The sequence below is a fragment of the Henckelia pumila genome, chromosome 4 (assembly GCF_033568475.1).
Source record: "Henckelia pumila isolate YLH828 chromosome 4, ASM3356847v2, whole genome shotgun sequence".
Lineage (NCBI taxonomy): Eukaryota > Viridiplantae > Streptophyta > Magnoliopsida > Lamiales > Gesneriaceae > Henckelia > Henckelia pumila.
In genome coordinates, this window is record NC_133123.1 from 213,189,036 (window position 1) to 213,208,197 (window position 19,162).

Consider the following 19,162-nt stretch of genomic DNA (forward strand, 5'->3'; position numbering starts at 1 on the left):
TGTATCTTTTTGAGTTGATGATTCATAGCTTTGGAGTTGTTCAACTAACATACACCTCATTGCAATCGGCTCAAAAACTTACCTCAACATTGTTTTGTTTTATCTGCGGTTCTGTTCTGTCTGAGGTTCTCATGTTCTCTGCATAATCTGTCTTATTCACTAACAGAAGCAATATATATATGGCAGAGATTATAAAATACAATGTCAGTATAACATACATATAATCTCATGCTTCTGAATAGAACACATTCTTGCAAATTCTCATGCTTTTTCACATGATTCTAGCTAATTTACATGCATTCAAACTAATATCAAGTGATCTAGAATACATGAACTCTCAAGTTTAAATCAATACTTGACAAAAACAACCTATACAAAGGTTCTTGCTTTCTAACATGTTTACCAAATAATAATTACATGCCATCTGCTTAAAACCCGAATCACCACATGCTATCTCTCTTCTCAAGCTATCCAAGCCAACTATAGCATGATCATGCCCCAACCTGATGCAATGCACACATACAAACAAAGCAACAGCCGGATAACTCCGGTGAGAATAAATCTCAGTATGAAAGACATGCATATACATCATTAAAGCATATGAAATCTATATGCCATAATAATCTGAAATCGTAAAACATGTAATAACATGTAAATAATAGAATCATCATCAATTCTTAAATTCTTGAAGCATAACTATTAATCTCAAGCAATAGCATATAAAGCATATCAAAACATTCATATCTTGAATGACAACATACTAGCATTTATAACTGCATATTCTAAACCATAGAAATCTCTAAGTTAATGCATAAATGCAATGCATGTGCCAAGGAAATAGGCTATCAAATCTGATACCAATAAGCTTAGTTCTTGGGATCCCGGGGAATAAAATATTTAACTAACCACCGACTCTCCCAATCGAGGTGGTGTTAAATATCTTAATTTCCCTGACTTTGGTGCAACTATAGTGAGTCATCTAGCTCTGGATATAAATCTATATTCCGTGCCATGAGTCATTTGACTCTGGAAGTAAATCTGCATTCCATGCCACTCACTACAGTTCTCCAAACGTCATATGCACTCTAGGCCATTCTGCCCTCTGTGCTACTCAAGGTAGGGTTCAAGATGAATGCAACATAATCTGTATGCATTAATCAAATAAATACTGATAAACATCTTAACACATAAGTCAATATTCATAGCAACAAAAGCAAGTAAATCACATAAGAGCACTTAAACAACTAATTATGTGATTTCAGGATAACTCGAAAACCACCACGTTCTCGAGTTGTTCTACCTGGCAAGAATAATGTCAACTCATACCTTTCATCGCAATTCAAATATCTTGAATCTGTTGCCAATGCTGATCATCTCAAAGCTAGACAAATCGGTCATACAATGCTGCTCATTTCAATCAGTGCTACTTGAAGGTATTCTTGATTCAACTTCAAACACTTCAAGTCATTCGAACTCGAACTCGTCGATTCAACTTCGATAATCTTCAATTCAAATCTGAAATGGTTTATAACATAGCTAAACATCAATGTCCAATCTGAATCGATGTTTCTTTAAAGCTTATATAGTTCAAATCTTGCTAATACAATCGGAATTCAAACCGACGTCGCAACTATTCGAGTCCGATAAATCTTTCGATTCAAATATCATTATATCTTCATTCTCAACATAATCACATATTCAATTTATCTACAATAAGCTTGAAGATGAGCTCTAGACATTTAGAATGCATAGCAATTCAAAATCTTGAACCGACGGCGTAACGGTACGATTTCGGAAATCCCAAAGGCTTTAACATCAATATGATCATCAACTTAATAATATAACGTCATCAATTCTTCAGATGAATTTTCGAAATATGCAGCCCCTAAAATCAGATTTCTGAAAATTCGTACAAAAATCGAAATCATGTTCAAACGACGATCTTTTCTCGATCCGTCTTAGATATGCTATCGTCGTATATGCTAGAACATGTTTATACAATCAAATCTTAATTCTAACAACAACATAAAATTCAAACATGGTAGAACTTCATAAAACTTACGTCAAAACGTAGCACTCGGAGCTGTGATCACAAATATATGTTCAATCGGAAATTCTACCGGGCGGATTGATTTTTACGGAAGTTTGAAACATGAAAAATGGTTGAAACCCCTTCTCTCCCTCCTCCTCGGTTCTTGGCTGGGAATTCTGATGAATTTTCTTCCCTTTACACGTTTTTAATGACCAAGTTGCAAGGGAATTGCATTTTGGTCCCTGAACTTTGGCCTAATTCCAATTCAGTCCCCGGACAAACGATTTAATTCAATTTCAATCCTAAATAATTTAAGAATATTAGAATTTAATTCTAAACTCTAAATATTCTCAAATTAAATATTCTTGAATTAAAATTAAATCATTTCGGACCTTATCGCATTTTAGTCCTTGAACTATTCAATATTTGCAAATGGCCCTTACTCGGATTTCATCCTCAAATTCAATCCTTGATATTTATACTCTTGGAATTACATCTTAAATTCCATAAATATCAATTCACATATTTTTAATATTTTAATTTAAGAATTCCGGATATTAAAATCTTAAAATCCGAAAATCCTCAAATTAAATATTTCTGACCCGAAATTGAAATTTCTAATTTCTTAACTTCTTCAAATAAATATTTTTCTCATATTCGGAATTTACATCTTAAATCCCGTAATTAAGAACTTAATATTTTCGGGCCTTACACAATTCGATTTCGTTGGATTTAGGGAGCAGCTCGAAATCTTTTCATTTTTTTGTTTCCTGATTTCTGTTGGCTCTTTCGAGCCCTATTCTTCTATTCTTGGATGAGACATTTGAGTTTTAGTTTAATTTAGACGTATTTTAAGTGCTTTTGATCATTATATGTTGTTTATCCTGTGTGTGTGCATTCCCTTAGTTTTGAAATTCTTGCATTGCCCTGTTCAAAGGATTCTCTGCCCAGATTTTTATTACTTTCACGATCATAGCTTGTTGGTTCGGTTACGTTCCAGTTCTTCTTCATAGCTTGTTGATTGGATTTGTCCAGAATTTTCCTTAGCACTGTGGTTCGAATTTTCTCCAGTGTTCTTCATGCCTTGTTTGTTCGAAAATTTCAGATTTTTACCTTGGCTTGTGCGGTTGAAATTTTAGAGTTTTTCATGGCATGTTGGTTCGAACACATTCTAGATTATTTCCTTAGCATGTTGATTCTATTGTCCATAATTCTTCATAGCATGATGTGCTCGAATTTTCAGAATTCTTGTTGGCTTATGGTTCGATTGAAATTTCCAGATTTTATACATGTTTTGGTTCGAACACTTGGTGTTTGTTGTGTTGATTTGGATGGTGATTTAGAGCTACCATGAATGATATGTAGTTCACATGGTAGCGACTATGATGACTTGGAAGTTAGTTTGTGGATTGGGGTTGAGGCATTTTGAATTTGATGATGGTGGGCTCGGTTTTGGATGAGTGTAGGGGCTGCCATTTTGGAGCTGAGTTCAAGCAGGTCAAAGGCGGTTTTTTTTTTAGTTTTTGGAAATGTGTCTAAGTATTGGTCTTGGTCCTAATTTATTGGTTTGAAACTTGGGAGTTAAATGGTTAAGTTTTGGGAAAGGTAATGAGCTAGGACTTGTGCAGATTTTTCTCTAAGTATTGGGGCTGTCCAGAAATGTATATCTAAGGCAGGGTTAAAATCATAATTTTGATAAGGTCTCGGGTCTGGAACATTCCCTAGATGTTGGGAATATTTTGGTTCAAGTGGGATTTAATTCGGTTAAGTTTTGGTCGAGTTATAGATTTTTAATTGATTAGGTGCGGAATTTTTGAAGCAAAACAGGGCTGCTGCCCGAAATTGTGTTTTTTTGTAAAATGATTGCTTAGAAAATAAATTCAGAGGATGATTTCCTTACTTAGTTCCTAGTGTCATGGATTCGTGGTTTCAAGCAAAATCCTTTTTGATTAAGAATCGAGCGAGTTACAAATTTTACGGGCGAACCGCTCCAATTTGTCTTAAGCGCTGCACTATGGTTTAGTTTTTCCATCCTTTGGTTTGTCTCCTAAATCATATCCCGATCATCCATGTGTGAGTCATATTCATGATTATCGATTAATATTTACATGTACGTCATATTTACATATGCATGCTAAGTCCATATTCAAGTATGAAAGAAAATATTTTTAGGAATGAAGTGAGATGATTGTGACTATAGAAAGTATGGGTTTGGACGGGCTGGGAGACGTTCTGGCTTCCCTTACCAAATTTATGGGTTTGGACGGGCCGGGAGAAATCCTAGCTTCCCTTACCAAGTATGGGTTTGGACGGGCCGGGAGAAATCCTAGCTTCCCTTACCAAGTATGGGCAAGACGGGTTGGGAGAAATCCTGACTTCCTTGCGGCATAGTGCACTGCAGCCATGATCATGATCGAATCACAGAGTCACAATCCAAGGATCTAAGTTCAATATTTATGACTATGTTCAGATCAATTTATTCAGTTATTTATGATTGACTTAGCCATGCATATGTTTCATTCATGTTCACTCCATTTATTTAGAAGCCATTTATTTAAGATAAGGGCACAAAGTATTTTTATTATCAAGCTATTTTTATTATGCGTGTGCTTGTATTTACGTAGTACTCGTTATCCCCCCCCCCCCATATTCTTGCTGAGTCTTTTAGACTCACTACACTTATTGTTTTTAGGTGAGAAATTTATCAAAGAGACTGAGGGGCAGGACTATCGAGCGGACTGCGATGCGGGCACGACACATCCCTCCGACCTATGCCAAACTTCCGCAATAGTAGTTCAAGTTTTAATGCTTTAAAGACTCTTAGCTTATTAGTTGGACCAATTTAATGAAAAGACTCATATAATTATTTGTGAGCATGTAAATATCATATTATTACGATTTATGGATGTTTGAATGTCGTAAATCTTTCTTGGGTTCTCGATCTAGTTTATTTAGTATCGTCGGTTGAATTTTTTATTTAATTTTTTTTAAATTGCTGTCTGCGTCAGGTGGGTTGTGATTTAAATAGTTAGGTCATGCCGAAATTTTTTGAAAAACCGCATTTTATTTAATTATGATTTAAAGTAGAGGTTAGGATCGTTTCAGTTGGTATCAAAGCATGGTTCTGGTTTGGGTTGTGCCTACTGCCGATTGCAAGAAACTCGAGAAATCTCGCCTCAAAGTCTGTAAGTTTTAATGAATTTTATATGGTAGTCGTTATTCATTTATTACTTTAAATGATTTGATGTCACAATCTTTTTTGAATATTTTCAAACTAGATGTTTAATTTGTTTAAAATTGTAACTCAGTGTTTTTATTGTTAAAACATTCTTTTAGTAGTTTAAAGTGTGCTATTTGACCGTTTATTTTTATAGCATGCGATTTTAAGTTAAACGGAGTTGGTGCACCAATATTCCTTTAGTTTTAGAAAATATGTGACATGTTGTTTGAGTTATTAGGTAGTACTAATAATTTTGATGAGTTTGTCGGAGGTTGCTGGAAAAAAAATAATAAACTTGCGTATTAGAAGATATTAATTGATATGTCCTTATTGTAATTTATTCTCTTATGGATGTAATTTAGTCGGATAAAACTAAGTGAATAGTTTTCTTAGAAATTGATAGAGGTATGTTTGTCAGTTAAGTTAGTGAATCGAAACTCGTGTGAAAACTTGGGTTACGAACTTGATTTTATATTATTATGGATAGTTTAAGTTTTCTTTGTTTATTTGGGCAAGTATGATTTTTGGGAATAGTGAGTCGGTTACTATGAGCCTTTCATTTTGTGAACTATTATTCCGATCATTATTTCCTTATTCTTCAATTGTGCTTGTATCCATTGCAACATATATTTTTGAGTATCTGAAATTTCTTTGCACATCCTTTATTCACTTATGAATTCGTATGACATCAATCAACGTTGTATTCTGCTATTTTAACTTTGGTTAAACTTCTTAATAAAATCTTGTTTATATTTCACACTTCTTGAAATTTTCTTCGGTTCTAGAGCAACATGTTGATGTGAGTAAGATTCACCTCGACTTTATTTTTGTGATCTACTTATGTTGTTGTTGACATCTGAACATGCTTTAGGACCGTTGTTTTCCCTGATTATTGACTTGTGCGGACTTCTCTCGATTGAAGTCATATCGATTGTTTTAATTTTGCTTTGATTGTTTGAGAATCATTTCATTACCCATTGATGCATGAATGATTACGAGATCTGGATCTTGTTGGCCCATGATCATTATTAATGTAGCGTCCATTATTATTTATTCATCCCTAGAATTGAATTATGAGTGAGTTGTTTTCACTTATCTAGATTTTTATTTGCAGCTCGTTTGTTTGTAATGCTTGCAATATTTCATTTCATATTAAGCAACATTACTTGTATGCCTGTTCTTTTCATGATCCATCATGATGAGGATTTGGGTGGATCATAAATTTTAATTATTATTTCAAAATCATGTGTAGAGAATTGGCTCGTAGCCGCTTAGTAAGCGTTTAGACTGTTGGAATTTAGCATTTATACTAGATAAAATCCTAAGTTATTGTTGTGATCCTAGGAGTGGCGACTAACAATTGTATCTAGTTCTAGCAAGTAGACTGCTAGGTAGTAAATTAGTTGAATGAGTGTTTCATTTCAAATAGGATTGTTAAGAGTAAACAGGTGATTTTGGTGAGCTGAATGGGTGAACAGTTGCGAGATAGGAAATAGAGCTGTCCCTAGAATATTTTTGAGTACTTCATATTTGTATTCTAAGATTTTGTGATTGTCGACTGGTAAGACTAACGCACCAATTATGGGTACAGAATGATGAATAGAATATTCAGGTAGTTTTCTGGATAAGTTGTACATTTAGCCATTGACGAAATACTAAGGTACTGGAGGATCAATTAGAAAGCATTTTCGATCAGGTTACAAACTCTTCGAGGTGTACAATTGTATACTAAGTTCTTAAAATATGAATTCAGATTGTATATATAATAATTTGGGAATTTTTGGATTTTCAAACTTGCTGTCAAGTTGAACTAGAGATTTGAGATATGTCTTCAGGCGATACGTAGGAATTGTTTGGTACTTAGAGGCCATCTAATCCAATAAGCAGAGAATAGCTCGTAGTATATTTTGACTTGAAGTGTAATTATGGATTTCTTAGTCGTTGCGTCTGGGATAGAAGAGGTGGATAAATTTATTGGGAAATTTTAATTAAGAGTTGAACTTGCGGTATAATCAAAGACGGTATAGATGAACACATAAATTGGTGAATGGATATTTGGGATCTGTCTAGTCACCTATTTGCATTCTATATTTTATCGGATAATATCTTGGAACCGAACAACATGTTATGGGTATATTTTCTTATCAAGGATTAGATTAGATATATTTATCGAAATGGGTCAGATTCATATCATATCTTGAGGCCTAACGAGATAGAATTGTATAGTCCCTTAGCTGTCCTATTTAGAAGAATTTAGATTATAGTCGCTAACTAATTTGAGGACTTGTGAATTCCTTAGGAGCTCGAGTTGTATATTATATGAGTAAAGTTTAATTAGTAAATAGACGTTAAGCATAGCCTCGTTGTTAGAAAGTTTTTAAGATATGGTCGAGGTCGACATAAACTATTTATTGGTTAATATGGGCTCTATTGCTTGGAATCCCGACGTAGGATATAAGGTTAGCAAAATATAGATTGTGCAATAACATAAAGATCTAAGAATTTGTAGGTTGTAGAACTTATCAGTTGCGGTAAGAGGACGTTTTTAGTCTGTAAATTTAAGATCGAAAGTAAATTGAGTGATATAATAGAGGATAAGACCACTTGAAAAGATGTAAGAATTGTAAATTTAATATTGCAATAAGAGTTAGTCAGTTTCTTGACGATATAGATAGCAGTAAGAATCAGAGCGCGCAGCGAAAGCTAACCCGGACCAACTAACGTGGGCGCAAAGTTGGAAATTTAGCATTGATCTGGTCTAAGGTATTCGAACCTAGTTAGTAAGTTTCGAATTTCGAGGACGAAATTCCATTTAAGTGGGGAAGGAATTGTGACGCCTAAAATCCAATTTACTAAATTACATGCATTAATTTAATAAATATTATGAATAATATTTTTACGTTTAATTGATTTAAATTCTTTATTTGAAATTATGTGCTAATAAAATATTTTATTATTGTTCAAATGATTTTATTTTACTAACTATTAAATTAATATTTTTTTTAATTGTTTAAGTTTATCTGTCTAAATAATTTTATTGTGCAATTTAAATTGTGTTAATATTTTAAAGGTTTTAGACTTGTTTATTCAAATCTTTCTTTTTATTTGTCCAATTTATTTTAAAGGTTTTTATTTCCACTTAAATTACCTTTAAACGTTAGTCTAGTTTGTTTAAATTATTTTAATCGCTCTACTTGTTATTTAAATATTTTACTCATCGCAGTGACATCAAAATATTTTAAGTGTTTAATTCTTAGATTTTCATGCCTAAATCAGTCTTTAATATTTATGATTTTAATTATTTTAGTTTCTGTGTTAATTGGCTAAATATTATATTATTTCCCGCGCATTAGAATTTATTATTTTTAACTTTTGCGAAAATTAGCATTTTAATTCACGGGCTAGTAAAATCAATTTAATATTTTAAATTAGGATTTTTAATCTTTTATTTTTATTTAGTGCGATTTAATTTGTAGTCCTAAGTGCTATATTTGTTTAGCACTTTTTAATAGTGTGTTGCTTTCATGAAATTCATACATTCACATTTTTTTAGGGTTTACCTATACTTGTACTTGAGCTCAAAGATCTAATCCTAGCCAGACACACACTCAAAACTCACCCAAACCCACGCACACACAGACAACAGCCGCAATACCCTGTTCTTCATGGAATCTGCTGGTTTCGATTCCCTTCTTCAATAAGCTATTCAATATTCATTTTCTTAATCGGAGAATCACTCCAAGCAAGCTGAACGATCTGGTTCTTCTTTTTTAGCTCGGATTCAGCTCACATTTGGACTCCTAGCAGCTCACGGCCGCAACTCTTCAAGCTCTTGGGTTGTTCGAAACTTCTGTAGCTAAGGCAAGATTCATGGGTTTCTTGACCACCGAGTAGATTTATACGATGTGTGTTTGTTTTCCTTTCTTACATTTCGATTTCGTTGGATTTAAGGATCAGCTCGAAATCTTTTCATTTTTTTTTTGTTTCCTGATTTCTGTTGGCTCGTTCGAGCCCTATTCTTCAATTCTTGGATGAGCCATTCTAGTTTTAGTTTCATTTAGACGTATTTTAAGTGCTTGTGATCGTTATACGTTGTTTATCATTTGTGTGTGCATTCCCTTAGTTTTGAAATTCTTGCATTGCCCTGTTCGAAGGATTCTCTGCCCAGATTTTTATTCCTTTCACGATCATAGCTTGTTGGTTCGGTTACGTTCCAGTTTTTCTTCATAGCTTGTTGATTCGATTTGTCCAGAATTTTCCTTAGCATTGTGGTTTGAATTTTCTTCAGTGTTCTTCATGCCTTGCTTGTTCGAAAATTTTAGATTTTTACCTTGGCTTGTGCGGTTGAAATTTTAGAGTTTTTCATGGCATGTTGGTTCGAACACATTCTAGATTATTTCCTTAGCATGTTGATTCTATTGTCCATAATTCTTCATAGCATGATGTGCTCGAATTTTCAGAATTCTTGTTGGCTTATGGTTCGATTGAAATTTCCAGATTTTATACATGTTTTGGTTCGAACACTTGGTGTTTGTTGTGTTGATTTAGATGGTGATTTAGAGCTACCATGGATGATATGTAGTTCACATGGTAGCGACTATGATGACTTGGAAGTTAGTTTGTAGATTGGGGTTGAGGCATTTTGAATTTGATGATGGTGGGCTCGGTTTTGGATGAGTGTAGGGGCTGCCATTTTGGAGCTGAGTTCAAGCAGGTCAAAGGCGGTTTTTTTTTAGTTGTTGGAAATGTGTCTAAGTATTGGTCTTGGTCCTAATTTATTGGTTTGGAACTTGGGAGTTAAATGGTTAAGTTTTGGGAAAGGTAATGAGCTAGGACTTGTGCAGATTTTTCTCTAAGTGTTGGGGCTGTCCGGAAATGTATATCTAAGGCGGGGTTAAAATCATAATTTTGATAAGGGCTCGGGTTTGGAACTTTTCCAAGATGTTGGGAATATTTTGGTTCAAGTGGGATTTAATTCGGTTAAGTTTTGGTCGAGTTATAGATTTTTAATTGATTAGGTGCAGAATTTTTGAAGCAAAACAGGGCTCCTGCCCGGAATTGTGTTTTTTGTAAAATGATTGCTTAGAAAATAAATTCGGAAGATGATTTCTCTACTTAGTTATAAGTGTCATGGAGTCGGGGTTTCAAGCGGAATCCTTTTTGATTAAGAATCGAGCGAGTTACAAATTTTACGGGCGAACCGCTCCAATTTGTCTTAAGCGCTACACTATGGTTTAGTTTTTCCATCCTTTGGTTTGTCTCCTAAATCACCATCCCGATCATCCATGTGTGAGTCATATGCATGATTATCGATTAATATTTACATGTACGTCATATTTACATATGCATGCTAAGTCCATATTCAAGTATGAAAGAAAATATTTTTAGGAACGAAGTGAGATGATTGTGAATATAGAAAGTATGGGTTTGGACGGGCTGGGAGACTTTCGGGCTTCTCTTACCAAATTTATGGGTTTGGACGGGCCGGGAGAAATCCTAGCTTCCCTTACCAAGTATGGGTTTGGACGGGCCAGGAGAAATCCTAGCTTTTCTTACCAAGTATGGGCAAGACGGGTTGGGAGAAATCCTGACTTCCTTGCGGCATAGTGCACTGCAGCCATGATCATGATCGAATCACAGAGTCACAATCCAAGGATCTAAGTTCAATATTTATGACTATGTTCAGATCAGTTTATTCAGTTATTTATGATTGACTTAGCTATGCATATGTTTCATTCATGTTCACTCCATTTATTTAGAAGTCATTTATTTAAGATAAGGGCACAAAGTATTTTTATTATCAAGCTATTTTTATTATGCGTGTGCTTGTATTTACGTAGTACTCGTTATTCCCCCCCCTCCCCCCCAATATTCTTGCTGAGTCTTTTAGACTCACTACACTTATTGTTTTCAGGTGAGAAATTTATCAAAGAGACTGAGGGGCAGGACTATCGAGCGGACTGCGATGCGGGCATGACACATCCCTCCGACCTATGCCAGACTTCCGCAATAGTAGTTCAAGTTTTAATGCTTTAAAGACTCTTAGCTTATTAGTTGGACCAATTTAATGAAAAGACTCATATAAATATTTGTGGGCATGTAAATATCAGATTATTACGATTTATGGATGTTTGAATGTCGTAAATCTTTCTTGGGTTCTCGTTCTTTCTTTTCTCGATCTAGTTTATTTAGTATCGTCAGTTGTATTTTTTTTATTTATTTTTTTCTAATTGTTGTCTGCATCAGGTGGGTTGTGATTTAAATAGTTAGGTCATGCCAAAATTTTTTGAAAATCGCATTTTATTTAGTTATGATTTAAAGTAGAGGTTAGGGTCGTTTCAATATCGTTAGTGATTATAGTTTTAAAATGTATATAATTTCATTGAAACCTCGTAAAGTTTTGTGTTCAAATGATTTAATATTAGTTTTATTAATAATTTTGCGGTCTATATTAAATAATTAAAATTTGTTCATCATTGGAAAAAGAGAATAGATAATTATTTAACTCGTGGTTCATATATTACAAGAATTTTCAATTTGCATTGAAAGGAATTCCTCGATATCTTTCCATGTTTTGAAATATTATAATAATGTATTTTGTCTTTCTAGGATTGATAGTTAATATTATGTTTCTTATCTATATGTTTGATATATTTTAAAGTAGGAATTGTTTTGATTTGAATTGAGATAATATAATATTCCTATATTTAAAATATTTTTGATTGGGTTAATTATATTACAAGATATTATCACTTATTCAACTTTTATATCTATATCTTAATTTAAATTACTTACCTTATCTATGTAGATTTCTCACGCTTAAAAGTAAGCAGACCGAGAAGCAGATTGACGTGCAAAACGTAGAGTGCAGAATACAGAGCGAGAAAAGAGAGAGTGCACAAGAGAGAACTTTTACGTAGAAAATTCAGAGACGCATTCACGAGAAATCAAAAGCTCTGAATTACATAAGAAGATTGGAGATTTCACAGCCGTGGTTGCTGTATTTCTGTATTGCCGTGAAACTTTTCAAGAACACTTGAAGATTACACTTGCAAGAGTATTGATCAAAAGACCTTTTGTGGTTCTCAAATTTCGGCAATCAGGATCAACTCCTTTTGGTTTTATTGTTCTGCTTTTCGTGATTTTCGTTGATGCCTTGAAGGTTTGAGAGCATTGAAGATTTGTGATCGAATACTTGTTGCTCTCGTATTTTGGCATCAAGGATCAACTCATTTCTTGGGTTTTCTTGTTATACTTTCAGTAGACTTTTAAGGAAGTTATTTTTATTTATTTATTTTTCTCACATGTTTTGAGAAAATTAATTTTTACAATAATTCATTAGTTTTAGGGTTTTGTAAACTCATTGATTATTTTTCTAGTGAATATTTGAGTCTAATTATTTAGTTATTTATTTATTTTATTCATGCTTTCATAAATTCTACTGTATGTTATTGAAGATGTTGTCAACACCTACTAACAACATATGAATCTGTTTGTGTGTGCAACCTTTTATTACTTTAGTATTTGTGCACATTTACTCTTGAGTATTTTTATTGTTGGTTTGCTGTGACTATTTACGTTTTAATATTTTTGCTGCATGTTGTGTAGGATGTTGTCAACATCTAGTGACAACATCTAATTCTGATAATTTTTATGTACCTTGATATTTCTTACAAGTGGTATCAGAGCCTACTCTTGATACACTAAGATATGATTCTGGATTATTTTTTTAGGAATATTATATATTCAACAACAACAAACTCATTCTTCAAACCTCAAGAAGTCTTTGAATCGGATTTGGGAGATGACTCGATCTCATTCATCACAAAGAAGTTTGGTGATTATCTGAAGAAGATGAGGGAAACAAAGAAAACCGATCAAAAACTTAAAGCTCCACTTTTTTCGGCTGCTAATAAACCTCTAAAAATTGGCGTTCCTGATCAATCACCAAGGAAGTTTCCTGATCATCAAAAGCCTCGACTTATGCTGGAAGGAAAGAAAAAGCCTACTGCAAAGAATATTGACACGGTGCAATGTCATGAATGTCAAGGCTATGATCATTATGCCAATGAATGTACAAATACACTTCGGAATGGGACGAATGCATATTTTAGTGATGAAGAATCTGAAAAAGATGAAGAACCGGCTGATGATGAAAGTCACATGTCCCTAACAGCGTTGATGGAAAGCAAGAAGCTGTTTCAAGTCTATCCCTTAGGTGTTGCCGCATGTGTTTCCATACATGGCCGCAACATCTCCATTGGCTGCAACATCTCCCAAATGTCAGTATGTTTAAATTCTTCTACTGCGGATAATGTGAGTAATTCTGATGCAGGTGATGAAACAATGTCTCTGGAAGATGTGTGAATGCAATATGAAGAGCTATATGCTGACTGGACTGAAAGAAATAAGACGAATATTATTCTTCCAAAATAAAATACTGACTTGAAGGTTGTTGTGTCAAAACTTGAAGTAGTGCTGAGTAAGAAGGATCTGGAATTGTGTCAAGTGAAGGAAGAGCTTGGGAAAGCTAAGGCCACACTGGCCAAATTCAACTCAATCACAACCAAGTTTGATTATTTGCTCATGATGGGTAGAGATGGTAAGGCAGGGTTAGGTTTTGAAAATAGTAAGTTTGAAGTTGGTGAGACTTCAAAACCTACTATTTTTGTCAATGAAAGTAGCAATTAAGAGTGCTCATCCAAAAAGGCTCCATTGACTAATCTGCCTTCATCAAAGCCTCAAGTGTATGTTCCTAAACAGCCCGAAGAAAACGTAAGTTTGTCTATCACTACTGTCATAGACCTGGTCATATCAAACCATACCGTTTTAAGTTACAAGAAGATTACAGACAAAGATCTGCATCTAAGGTGTTGCCCAACACCTCACACAACATCTCCTAGAACAGATCTACTGTAAGAAAAGTTTGGGTACCAAAAGCTGATATTCACTGTTATATGATTTATACTGCTTTGAAAACTAATGTTTTAGGTTCTTGATACTTTGATAGCGGTAGCTCATGCCATATGACAGGTTCTAGGAAGTTTCTCACTAATTATGTTGAACAGAAGAGTGAGAAAGTGACTTATGTTGGAGGTTCAAAGAGAAATATCGTAGAAAAAGGCACACTGGATGTTGCTGGTTTTCCTAAACTTTGCAATGTTGTTGTGAAAATTCCTCGCAAGCGTACGAGTGTCAAATTTTAATATAGTAAATGAATCAAGTATCGTTCCCTCAGAGAGTAAAATGAAAATATTCAGTGCTTGTAATTAAAATAGTCTAAACTTTATCTAAAAAATCAAACTTTGAGAATTTTGCAGAAAAATAAAATAAATCAAAGAGTTTTTGATAGCACGCACACAACTTTCAGATATAATCAATCAGAAAAAACTGGTCTAGAAGTATAGATTTCACCTGGTTTCAACAACAATCAATCCTAATTAATTAATCTTCATGAATTCCAGTCAATTAATTGCCAAGAACACTTAAGTTTATTATTCCATCTCCCGAGTGCCGAATAAAATATATCAACTACAATTCAATTCCAATATCCCTATTAAGAATCTACTTGCAGTGATCAATTCAAAACAATGTTCTTTTTAAAAGCTCTGTTAAAATCATACACTCTCCCGAGTTATATAAATAATTAACAGTGTATTTTCTATTGGTCATATTCAAAATCTCCTCTCCCGAGTGCCAGATTTCAAATAAATATTACAAATCAATTATTGATCAGATAATTGAAATTCTAGAAAAAACAATTAATCTAGAAGAAACTCAATTCAATAAAATCAACAATTCATGAAAGCGTCTACACCAGGTTCCATCCGACCTCTAGACTCTAAAAAATTAGTTCATAATAAAATTCTGAATAAAACAATAATTCATAAATCCAAACATATTCAGAATTAAATAAAATATAGAAAACAAATCCGTCGATGCGATGCCGTGTCCGGTCGATCTCCGTCTTCAATTAAGCTCCAGAATACCTTCCAAAAAATCCACAATCACGATCTCTGTTGTCTGATGTGTTGTACGTATTGTGTCTGTGCCGGCTATGGCCCTTGTTGCACGATCAGAAATTCCTTTTATACTGTCACAAAAGCCCAAAAATCAAGCACAAGAAAATTTCCCAAAATAATTAAAATCTGAGATTGCAGCGACAGGCGGGCGCTTCAAATAGACAGGCGGGCACGCATAAGGCTCTGCTTGAATTTCTCACACCTTCACAAAAATTGCGCGATAGCTCTTGTTTCTCTTCTCTTCAGCGCTTCTTTTAGCGCTAACAATTGAGGCCCACTACTTAAGCCTGTTAACCTTTCTTCTTTTCTTTCCTGTATGTTCCTTTTCTTCTTTTCTCCTCCTTTTTATTTTCTTTAATTCTTTTCTTTTATTCTTTTCTCCATTTTTTTCTTCTTCTTCCACAATAATTCTTCTTTTCCCCATTATTTTCATAATTCTCTGCAAGCAAAAAAATAACACAACTAGCGCATAAATCTGCTCGAAAAAAACAATTAACAATTAAAATCATATATAAATTAAGTGTATAAAATACATTTATCAAATGTGCTACATGTTGAAGGACTAAATGCAAATTTAATAAGCATTAGCCAACTTTGTGATGATAATTTGCTTGTGCAGTTTGATAAGAAATCATGCAAAATTTTTGATAGTTTTAACATGTGTGTGATGGCAGGTACGAGGTCATCTGATAATTGCTACCAACTTAGAGAAGAGATGACTTGTAGGCATACAAAGGTGGATTAATTTAACCTTTGGTATCGAAAGTTGGGACATGGAAACTTCAAGACTTTGAAAAAGTTAAGTAAGCTTGATGTTGTTAGAGTTATGCCTAATTTAAAATATGGAATTCTATTTTTTTGTGAGGCATGTCAAAAATAAGTAGAACACGGTGTCACACAAGATGTTGCCAACATCTGAGACAACACTCTGTCTTTAGCTTGTACATATGGACTCGATGGGTCCAATGGATGTGAAAAGCTGTGGAGGTAAGAAATATTCTTTTGTTTGTGTAAATGATTTTTCACTATATACTTGGGTAAGATTTGTGAAAGAAAAATTAGATATATTTGATGTTTTTAAGAATTTTCTCACAAGGATAGTGAATCTTCACAACTTGAAGGTGACGAGAATTCGCACTGATTATGGTAAGGAGTTCGAAAACTCTTATTTTGAGAATTTATGTGGTAAGAAAGGTATTTAACATGAATTCTCTGCTCCTCAAACTCCGCAACAGAATAAAATTGCTGAAAGGGAGAATTGAACTTTGCAAGAAATGGCTAGGGTGATGTTGGATTCTAAAAACATTTCAAAAAGTTTTTTTGGGCAGAAACCTTAAACACAGAATGTCACACTTCAAATTGAGTATACTCGAGGAATGATTCTACTATGACTTCCTATGAAATTGTCATGGAAAAGAGGCCAAACCTTGATTACTTTCATGTTATTGGCTATGTACGTTACGTTTTGAATGATATTGATCATTTTGCAAAGTTTGATGCTAAAAGTGACAAGTGTTTGTTCTTAGGTTATTCTTCGGATATTCAAGCTTACTTGATGTTTAACTTAAGAACTCGAACAATTTTGAGTCTATTAATGTTGTTTTTGTTGATTTTGCACATCTAAAGAAGAAAGATGCTTAGGATGAAGTTTATGATCTGCTTGAAAATTCTGAAAATTTAGATGTTGTCCAAGGTGTTACAACACCTATGACAACATGTAACACCCGGTATTTTTAATTACATAAATCCGCCTGCATAATTAGGATATTTAATTAATTAAATTTATAATTTATGGGTTAAATAATTATGTGAATTATTTATGCATGATTTAATTTATTTCTAAGCATTTAACCCATAATTAGTGATTTTTATGATTTTTAGTATTTTTATTATTTAATCGCGTAGACGGGACCGTGGACGGACGAGATGACAACTTTCTAGCCAAATTATTTTATGAGCCTTTTTGGAGCCTTAAAATATTATTTTGAGTTTTATTATCTCAAAATTTTAACTATTTAATTTTATTTAATTTTAGGGGTCATTTTTATCCAAAAATTTGTCAAAATATTGACTTTTTAGTATTTTTAAAATTCCCCTAAATTATTATTTCGAGATTTATTTTATGTTATCAGATTTCTAAAGTTTAATTAAGAGTTTAAGTTGTATATTAATTATTTAAAACCTTTTTATTTAATTATTTAACCTATATTCTATTTAACACAAAAATAAATCAACCCTAATCTACCAAACCCTTCTAGCCGATTGTTTTCTCCCCCATCAGCCGTCACTTTCATCCCACCTTCTTCTTCATCGATCTTCAACCCTAGGAACTCCATAGAAGGTCGGTTTCAAGGTTCCAAGCAACCCAAGGTCGCCCCGTCGTCCTGAAGTCCTTCCTACGCGTGTTAAATCCATATTTACGGTGGAAGGCATGATTCTTCATTCTCTTTTCTTCTCCATATTAGTATATGCATGTGTGGTCGTGTATACATCAGATTTTCCAAGAATATTTTTCAGAAAGTTTCAATTTTGAATGTTGCACCTTGTTCTTGCATTGTTTTGGGTTTCATACTCACGTTTTCTTGCATGGATGGATCATGGCTGCTGCTCCTTAGTTGGATACATGTATCAAGGTCCCTTGGGTCGAGTCAGGTCAGGGCTTGAGGCTAAGGAAGAAAGGAAACGAAGCCTTTCCTTTCTGAAGCTTCTGTCGCGCAGGTTTAGGGTTCTGGGGAAGAAGGCTGAGATCTTTTTCCTCAGGACACTATTTTGGGTAAGGTCGGTTGGGTTAGAACCCCCTTTGAGTTTTCTAAGTTTTTGCAGAAGGTTTCATGGGCTTTCGTGGTTGGAGCTTCGAGGAAGAATGGTTTTCCCGCAGCTGCTCGGGTCTGCGCGACAGTGCAGAAGGGCCGGGTTGCAGAGCTTCGTTCTCACTCCATAGTCGACAGTTTGGGCTGGTTCTTGGCTTGTTGGAAAGGTCTGGATGTGAGCTAAGTCCTAGGGGTGGCCCTCCGGCCGGTGGGTGGTCGGAGCAAGGCGGCCGCCGGGATTTTCGGTGGCTGCTCACTGTGGCCGAACAGTTTTGGGAAGGGGGGATCGGGCTAGGGTTTTGGCATGTTCCGGGTCGGGTCAGGGGCTCGGGTCGGGTCAGTAAGTTAGTGGGTTGGGTTATGTGGGTCCGGGTCTGGGTTTGGTGGGCCGGGCTCGAGTCTTTTTATTTTTAAAATATTTTATGAATTAATGGGTTATTGAGTCAACTAAATTAAAATAAAATTATTTGGACTCCCAAATAATTTTATTTGAACTTTTAAAATTTTAATTAAGTTAGTCCATTAATTTTATGGGCTTTTGGGCCCATAAAAGTTAATGGGCCAGTCTTTGGGTTTTTGGGCCCAATGGGCCAGTTTAAGTGTTATTGGGCTTAGTGTAATTTTAATGTGCTTAATTAATTTAATTGGGCTTAGATTAATTAATTGAGCTTAAAGTTTAAGTTACTGGGCTTAAGTATGTTAATGGGCCAGATTTAAGTTAATGGGCTTGAGTGTAGGGCCAGCAGTCCAGAACCATCCATGAGAAAATTGCATGTGTCCTGATTATATATTTAATTATTTTTATGCATTTAAGTTATTTTAATATTTATATGTTAGTAAGAAAATTAAATTAAATATATATGAAGGACACACAATTTATTTAAGTACATGCATTCATGAAATCAATTTTTATGCTATGATTTAATTTCTATGGTTGAGCAAATAAAATATTTTAGGTGGAAATTGAAGTAGTGTGGCCATTTATGTATGGGCAGTTTCTGCCATTTATGTATGGGCAGTTTTCTGCCATTTATGTATGGGTGGTTCGCCACCAGCCTCGTACGATGGTTTCTTAGAC